The following is a 9,146-nucleotide window of genomic DNA, read 5'->3' as shown; positions in this document are numbered from 1 at the left end:
CTGGCCCAACGTATTGTTCAAACGTTTAAACAAAGCATTTAGTGTTGCCAACCAGGAATAGAAAGATTGCCGGCAATGAATCAACATAGTACAATTGCCAAATGAAAATTAGAATGATTACTCAGGATATATCAACCCAATACGTTACATCAGTAGCATGGCATGTTTTGTTAAAGCAATAAAAAAGGCAGTAAAATCAGATATACCAAAAGCAAGTAAAGTAAGATACTCAATAGAACAGTTAATCTCAAAGTTCATGACAAAGTAGGAATATATATTTGGTTTCAAAAGTAAGCCAAGACAATGGTTCCTCATAAAATAGATACAACAGTTGGGTGCAAACGACATTCCAAGATAAGAATCCTATATAGTTCTGCTAAAGCTCCAGCAGTGCATTAGTGCAACTAATATGAAGTCAACATAAAGAATTTCATATAATTCTTAGAGCAGGGCACTCTTACAGAAGGCAAGGACAATCCGACAATAGTTCACAGAGCACATCTCAGTAGCTAGTGGCAGCTTCTGTCCTTAAGATTATGCCCCACCAACTCAATATAATAACCATCAACTTTGTCGATTTATCCATGGCACAAGTAGCAGGAAAGGCATCTGCCATCACACTATCAATCTAATCTGAAAAGGAGGACATGTATCTCACATCATATAAGTAACCTTTGGCAAGCTTGTCTATCATGTCAAATGCCTAATCGAGTCTGAGCCTTAGATAACCAAACACTCGGTAAATTTGCCCAGCCGTTTGTATTTCAGATCCTTCGCCACAGTGTTTGTGGCGCTCTCCATGTACCTGATGGCCTCAAAAGCGGCAGAATCTTCCCCCATTATCTCATTAGGAGAGCAAACACAAGTAATCGACATTTGCGTTGGATAGGTCCCGCTGTTTTGGACAGTGGTGTTGAAAAGACACTTATATGAAGCAAAGGTAGGACAGAATCTTCCCCATTATCTCTTATTTAGTGTGATTAGATCATGAATGGTTATAATAGTGTATCAAGACACTTATATGAAGCAAAGGTAGGAGGAATATGTGTAAGAATGTGAACTGGAGTTAAACCGATATAATCATGCAGCGTTATTTTCCTCAAAAATTTAAACGTATAAAGAGAGAAACAAAAATCAGCGCATAGAAAGGAATCGGCGTGCCGAATCACATTGTTATTATATGAACATGCACGAAGTCAAACATGAGATTATTTATCATCACCTTACTTTGGCAATAACACTCGTCTCTAATTGCTCAGCCTTCAACATGGTGATCTGCTCAACATCATAAATCCATCTGCAATTACAACAGCCAAGCATAGGCATCCGAATAGGTGGAGGAAGTAAATGTTTGATATTTCAGATAGAGGGCAGCCGGTAGTAAAGACCAGTCTCTAATCAGCCTTCCAACACATGCATGTATATGCTCTGTAGGACAGGGAAAGTTCAGGTAGTGGAAGATACATATGTAAATAAATCAGAGGAGACCCAAACTTTTCATCCTGATTCGATGGCAACACACACGCCCACACACATAGGCGTCTTTGCCATGAACAAAAAATGAAAAAAAGTCAGCTATATTACTAAAGAGTGACAAAGGACAATCATCTACATTTAAGCCTTGCTTATTAGCCAATTTAAGAATCGGCCTCCTATAAGGCTATAAGTACCAATGATCCAGGAAAAAACAATATCTACCTTTTTATAAAACCAGAGAAGCAGTGGACCAGCGGCTCGAGATGAAGTGGACCAGTCCAAATTTCCATGTTGCAGAACAGAGTGCAAACTAAGACTGCAGACATTTATTCAATATGGAATCAACGATAAGCTGGATTTGAGGCCACAGAGGAAAACCTGAAATAGATATGAAACAAAGACATAAGGAACCACATAAATATATTGACACACTTACAACCTGCAAGACTCTGGGCATGAAATGAACACACAAAAATATTTCTGAATTGCGGTGGAGATATATTTATTTGTTCCATTACCACCTCTCGAGCAGAAAAGTACATGAGAAACTACATTGACTCCTATTTCTTAATGGATGCAATTAAGTTTTATATTTCATTTGTCTTGGATTGTAAGTAAGTTTGATATCCAAAAGTGATATTTTGAAGAAAATGTTGTACTAAATAGTGTGATTTCAAATGCTTTTGCATGCGTTAGTTTAAGAGCATCAGGGTCTAAATAGTATGCTAAATCAAACTGTGAGGGAATTTTGATAGTTGTGCTAGATAAAACATGTATGATAAACCCATGATCCCACATGATGACCAAATGGGGTGCCCATTTGTGAACTGCTACTTTGAAATGTAACAAGGTCTCAAGCTCTTCTAAACTAAAAATCCCCACCTCACACCAACAGGACATCTGTGTCACTCAAGATTCAACAGGTCCGGTCCGGTCTGACCCTATTCTTGGACCCGTGAATCTGTTAGGATAAATGTTAGGTATTGGTGCCTTTGTACGGAGAGAACAATGACAAAACAGGTCAACCATGGAGGTAGAAACCATTTGTTATTTTCATTCAAAATGAACTATGAAGCAAAAAAAATATGTCCAGCCCCTGTTGGATACATTTATCATGGAACATACTGCAAGTTATATGAATCTGAGTTGTATGGCAATATTCTTGCTGTTATGTAATGCAGTCTAATTATGATATTTTGGCAGTATAGAGGAAACAAAACCGATCAAAATATAGTACTACATAATTACACTTGTTAATACAGAAGCTAATACGATGTTTTTTCTCATGTTACTGCTCTGGCCTCAAGAGAGGACTGAAGCAAAGCTGAACCGTTTGCAGACTTAGCGCCAGGAAACAGGTGATAAAAGAGTCCGCCAAAAGAGTCCTTGTTTAATGATACCGTGTCCTACATAAAACCAATCAAGAGGACATTAGCACACATCAGTCCAGCCCCAGTTTGTACTGATAATCAAATTAAACATCAGGGTCTGAGCTCACCGGCATGGCACTATCAGAGTTGTTGTGGACACACCTGTGTGAACAAAATGACATGGCCAAGCAGCTAGCATGGCTATAATAGAATCTATGCAATGGTGACACCTTCCTATGCTTCTCCATCCTTGCCAGCAGTCCACACGACCCAACCATGGAGGCACACATCCCAGCCAAACCAAAGCAGCAAACCTATACACAAAAGCACCCAAAAAACAGGCAAAAGATGGTTACAGGAAGAGTTGAGATGAAAGAAAAGGAAGAAGGAGGAGGCCTCACTACCTCAGTGAAGAGCTGCCAGGTCAACAAGTGAACATGTGGGTGTGTGCTGGAGCTCCTCGGCCACAACACCTGCCACCCGTTGCTGCCACTTTGCTCAATGTCCATCCTGATTCCCCATAGGCCAGCAACCATAGTACGAGAAGGACAACACCACGGATTCCACAAAGCTTCTCCAGATATGAATCGTGGTGGTGGTGGGAGATTATTCTGAAACCTAACATGAAGAAATTTAGAGGGGAAAGCACCTAGGTTTATACTACAGGTTTAGAATATTAGTGCTGAACTAATAATAAGCATATATAGTTAATTTCAGTGCAAAATGTTTTCATACAGCAATGCAACCAAAGAATGTTCGATGACTATTTGAACAGAATATAAAGAACAAAAGTCTATGGATGTTACATGTAAGCTAGCAACAGAAAATAAATGAGCTTCTACCTCAAATTCTCCTCCGCAACCCCGACCACTTGATAATTGCCCTTGGACCACATCAGCCAGGAAATGTCACACACCTAATCAATGATAGTGGTCGTCCAAAGAAAAATATCAAAGTGTGAAGCCTGTCAACTGAACGTAATATAAAGTTCAGGTACACTGCCATCTTCTACATTCTAAATACTCCCCAGAACAATGAAACGTATCATTATTAATTAGCACACAAGCGTTGCCTTTTGTTGCTGCAGATGAGCTAGAAATCTACAATTCTTGATATCCAAAAATGCTAATTTATGAAACAAAAGTCACACAGGGATCCAAACTGATATGACACTACAGTGGGACGAAGAAATTGTTTCTCAGCATGAATCAAAACCTCCAATTTAACCTAGGGAGACCAAATCCAACAATACAAGCCAATGAACAGCCTATCCTTCCCTCAATCCAACATAAACAAATCCAGCCATATTTTTTTCATGTGTGAGTGGACAAACAACTCTATGTTTCTCAGCAAGCAAATCAAAAGGTGCCAACCAAAATCAGCCGACTAAATGAACACGGACCAAGCAGACTAATTCAAATGTACCAGACTAAACTAAAGGGCAAATATCTTGTTGCATCCACACCTTCCTGAAATCACACTATGATGAGCATAATGTATCAAACAATCCTCGCAAATCGACGACGCTAGCATGACATAGGACACACAAGACCAACACACACATCAGCAGGCATGCCAATTGGACGAGAAGAAAAAATGCACCAAGCATCCATGTGCAGATGAGAACATAATACCAGCCCTAGCAGGATTCAACCAAGGAAGAAAAGGCATACACCAGCAAACAAACAAGGCAGGATAGAAACCCACTAAATCCAACCAGGGGATGTTTGCTAGCGTGCACACCCACACGAACGGCAAAGCACAGTACACCGAGCTCAATAGCAAATATACACGAGCAACACCCTAGATATGCAAAAGCATTAGCCAGATACGAGCAGCCAACACATCTAAGAAACTACTGAAGCCGCACATAACAACACTTCCACAAATATTAGACCGCTAGATAGGAAGGAAAAAGAAGAGCTCACAGACCCGAAGCCTTGCAACATCTCAACGCAGCAGTAGTCGGCAGGACGGTCGAATCCTCGACGAACGGAACAAACAGTGGCTCTTCAGAACCTGCAATGAAATCCCACTGAGACCCTGACCAAACCGAAAGTAACAGAGAAAATCAACCACGGCAATTGAACAAACACCTCACCCAGGAGCGGCACACGCAGGAGCCATCGGAGACTGAGACGCTCGAGCTCGGCCATGGTCGGGCCGCCACCGTGCTCAACAACGCGCCGCTGCGCCAGGGCTCGAGCTCGGCCACGGCCACGACCGCCGCCGCGCTCACCAACGCGCCCACACGCTCGAGGTCGTCGATGGCTGCCACCGCGCTCACTAGCGATGTTCTCGTCGGCAGCGACGGCCGCATCCCTTCTCCCGTTGAGGCGGTCACGAGGGAGGGCGCTCATCCTCCTGCCCGGTCCCGATGGGGAGGATGAGGGAGGTGACCCATGACCTTCCTGCGCTCCTCCTGCCCGATCCCGATGGGAAGGAGGAGGAGGGAGGCGGCCCATGCAGAGTTGACCGGGGGCACGGCGGCGCGCGACCCAGAGCAGTGAGCGCGAGCTTGATGGGGGCCTATGGGGAGGAGGAGAGGCGAGGCGGATGGTCCTTGCTGCGCCGCGGTCATCAGCCACGGCCACGGCAAGCGGGACGGACGGGGCGGTGGGGCGGGCGAGACGGCGGGGCGGGCGAGACGGCAGGGCGGGACGGCGGGGCCGCGGTCATAGGCCACGGCCACGGCGAGCGGGACGGGTTGGGCGGGGCAGGGCGGTGGGGCGGGCGAGACGGCGGGACGGGCGAGACGGCAGGGCGGGGCGAGCGGCTAGGGTTCTACGGGGAGCTGGTGAGATTTTATACCCTATAGTGAAATTACTAAAATGCCCTCGGCGTGGCACGAGAATTACACGCGGTGGCACGAGATCTATTACAGCGGGAGGTAACTATTCATTGTAGCAGTGTTACCGGGTCGATCCAACGGCCGAGGTCCTCCAGTGGCCTGATCTGACGGCTGAAAACGCATCAAAAAAATCGATCGAACGGCTAGTAATCGCTGAGCTCTGAGAAGCCCCATGTTCTCCCAAGATACTTATATCAGGATATGCCCAAATACATATTTCGAGGTTAATTTTGATCACGAATTAGAGCAATAATACAAAGGATCAAATCCTTTGTTGGAAGTTGAGTACATGACTGAGCAGCAAAAAATATACGGCTAGAATCCTCAAGTCTATGTTCAGAAAGGAAGCACTGATTCAAGAATTAAGACACAGATTTTAATGTCACCAGAGCAGACAAGTGGCATGCTGCTAGCCTGCTACTCCTTCCGTTCCTAAATATTTTTCTTTCTAGGCATTTCAAATGGGCACAACATACGGATGTATGTAGACATATTTTAGAGTGTAGATTCACTCATCTTGCTCCGTATGTAGTCACTTGTTAAAATATCTAGAAAGACAAATATTTGGGAACGGAGAGAGTAGTAGCCAGTGACTGCGGTGTGTTCACCCTTTCATCTTTCTTCATCGCTCCAGAAACATTGACAACACTGTTATGCAAACATTATACGACGCCGTGAAACTGGGGAGTTGATTATCTCATATCTACTTGTTGATTGCAGAGGAGCTTCGGAAACGTTTGCATGCTAACCAACTACAGAGTGTCAACCATTACAAAGATCTGTAGTAAAGTAGTAATAAAGAAAAAGAAATTAAGCCTTGCTTTCTCATTAGTCCAAAACTCTATGAAGAGATTGCTAACCAACTAGAAGCACTACTCCAGGGAGAAGCTGATAAGCACAATGTGTCCTAGAAGAGAGTTACAAAGATGATGCAGGCGAGGTGACGCGAATCAAGACGAGATGTTGGTTTTTTTTGCTTGGTTGTCTCTTGCTTGGACGATGTCGCCTGGCTGCAGCTCGAGAGGGAGAAGGGAGTAGTTGTTGTCGAGACAGGGCGAGCTGGGTGAGGGTTTATAAAGACGGAGGTGGTTGTGGCCTGTGGGGAGCGAAAGCACCTCCCGACCTACTACAGTTAATCTCCTTGTACTCGTTTATAAAAACATGTACTCTCGTTTCCGCTCGGTTACTCCTTTTAATTGCTGAGTGGAGCTGAGTATGCTTTGGTTTCAACACGATTCCGCCGTTTAATATTTTTTTTCGTTTTAGTTATCGATTTTTTTTTCAGTGATAAGCAAGCATCGGTCGACGCATGCGTACACTAGCTAGGAGCACTATCCGATATAGTATAGTAAAAAGGGTAAATATAAAGTATGAAAGCGTGGTGATGGCCATATGGGTGAGCGTTGGTTCAATGCGGTTCTGACGTTCTGCACCGCGCCGCGCCGCGCGCCAATGGGGCTTTCCTCGTGGAGGATGGCAGCCGGTGCCCCGCAGGCATGCGTACTGCGATTCGTTGGCGCGTTTGAGAAACGGTGCATCGCGCCGGTTGGACGGCGCGCACGGCGGCATTTGAAACTATCCAGACTTGTCATCTCGCGTGCGCGACCGAGCGGCCGATCCATGCCACGATTTTTTTAAGCCTCGGTTATTAGATGACGCGCAACACATAGTATACTCACGCATGCACGCCACCACACACGTCAGCTATGCGCCTACTAAGATATACCCCATCCGTTTTTTTTTAGTTTGTATATGAAATTTGATCAAAGTCAAACTTTATAAAGTTTGACTAATTTATATTAAAAATTATCACATTCACAATATGAAATCAATATTACCAGATGCATGATTAAATGTATTTTCATATTATATAGTTTTAGTATTGTAGACGTTTATATTTTTTTATATAAATTTGATCAAACTTACATAGCTCGACTTCAAACAATTTTATATGCAGAGTAAAAAGGAAATGGAGAGAGTACAATCCGTGCACACATCATGGCTTGAGAAACTTTCAAAACCATACGATTCTAATTACCCTTGTGGCCCCTAAACTTGTAAGGTGCCTACAAGGGAAAATACCCCGGGTGACACAACCACGTCGATCTCAGTATCAATCTTGGCCGGGCTGGGTGGCCACTGCCAACCCCAACCATCGAGCCATGGTTTGTCCTCATGTCACAATTATTTTCATCCAACGGGTTTTAGAGCAGGTACAATAGTACACAGTCAGCAGGGGGGGGGGGGGGGTGTGGCCGGCCCAGGCTCCCGAAACTGAGGGGGCCCCAAGTTTGCTTGCCTATAGTAGTACTCCCTCCGTTTTAATTCTCTGCATATAACTTTTCTCCGTTTTTCTCTAATTAGTCTCCGCGTTGCCTTTTTCTCACACTGGTTTTCAATCTCGCACTGGTTTTCAATCGTACCCCGCGTCTGCCGTATGCAAATGGGCCCATGGCCTGCACCTGGGGAAGAGAAAACGAGACCGAAGCGCTCACCCAATCCCATAGCATGCAGCAAGTAAATTAGTCCCCCTCTGTCCGGGCATGCACAGGGGCAAATTAGTCCAAAATAGATACAACCAGGTCCTCCTTGCTATCCGTGTTGCTGCTTACGCGCAGAGAAAAAAAAGATCGGAGGGAGTAGTACGCAACTACGCACTAGCCGTGTTATTGATTCCACGATCTCCATCAAAAGGCCCAACGAAGGTCGTAATTCACAGCGAGAACTCTGCCTGTAACGAGGACGCTTGATTACATGATTTCCATTGCGAGCCACCGTCTTCCGGATTTTCCTTCATCGGCAGCTGTTGATCATCGGCCCATTGGGCGCCATACATCGAGATATGCGGGTACGGCAACTCCATGGCTCCCTCCGGCGGGCCGAAAGAGTACACCGCGTGCAGGTCTTGAGCGACCTTGCCGTGCCCATCCACTACCTTGGCGAGATGCAAGTCTTCAGGGGCGGCGTACGACTGTTGCGAGACCATAGCTCGTAGACCATGTATGTTCAAGCCGAACAGGCGAAAGCATTGGTCGTCTTGAGTGTTGTCATACAGTCCTTGGAGCACCGGGAGAAATCCGTGGATGGCTTGAGGGCTCGATTTGGGGATGAGCCCTACATCTATTCTGTCCCATCCAGGTAAATAGATATTACCATGTAAAATTCTTGATATAAGAAAAGTTTTGTAGATTTTACTTTTCTGCTTCTTGACCGAACTATATTGGTTGACGGTAGATAGTGTTTGCCTGTTCTTGCAACGTGAAATTACTTTCAGTTTGAGGAAAGCAATAAACGAAATACAAAAACATAGCCCAAAATACGCTATGTAATTAAATCCTAGGACATTGGTGTGGTTAATTTTGTTGTATTATTAATTAGGACCGCAATAAAGAGAAAAACAATGTTAATGTTGTCATCTTACAGATCAAAGTGCTGGCAGTGCTCATACC

General features: G+C 44.6%; 1 long non-coding RNA gene across 6 annotated transcripts; it reads right to left on the bottom strand.

Moving 5' to 3' along the window:
- Positions 1-257: 257 nt before the first annotated feature.
- LOC123143380 (uncharacterized) lies at positions 258-5,621 on the bottom strand. Of its 6 annotated transcripts, none has more exons than XR_006470821.1 (7): positions 4,948-5,568; positions 4,779-4,865; positions 3,689-3,762; positions 3,251-3,464; positions 2,975-3,160; positions 1,228-2,882; positions 258-633 (listed from the first exon to the last, which is right to left on the bottom strand). It is a non-coding gene; the product is annotated as an uncharacterized lncRNA (long non-coding RNA). The 6 variants fall into 6 exon arrangements; XR_006470819.1 differs by having other exon boundaries at positions 258-1,542; positions 1,699-2,882; positions 4,948-5,566; XR_006470820.1 differs by having other exon boundaries at positions 258-1,428; positions 1,699-2,882; positions 4,948-5,566.
- Positions 5,622-9,146: the final 3,525 nt, after the last annotated feature.

Source organism: Triticum aestivum, chromosome 6D (assembly GCF_018294505.1).
Source record: "Triticum aestivum cultivar Chinese Spring chromosome 6D, IWGSC CS RefSeq v2.1, whole genome shotgun sequence".
NCBI classification, from domain to species: Eukaryota; Viridiplantae; Streptophyta; class Magnoliopsida; order Poales; family Poaceae; genus Triticum; species Triticum aestivum.
The sequence above is the reverse complement of the archived record's forward strand: the minus strand, read 5'-3'. Positions and strand labels throughout refer to the sequence as shown.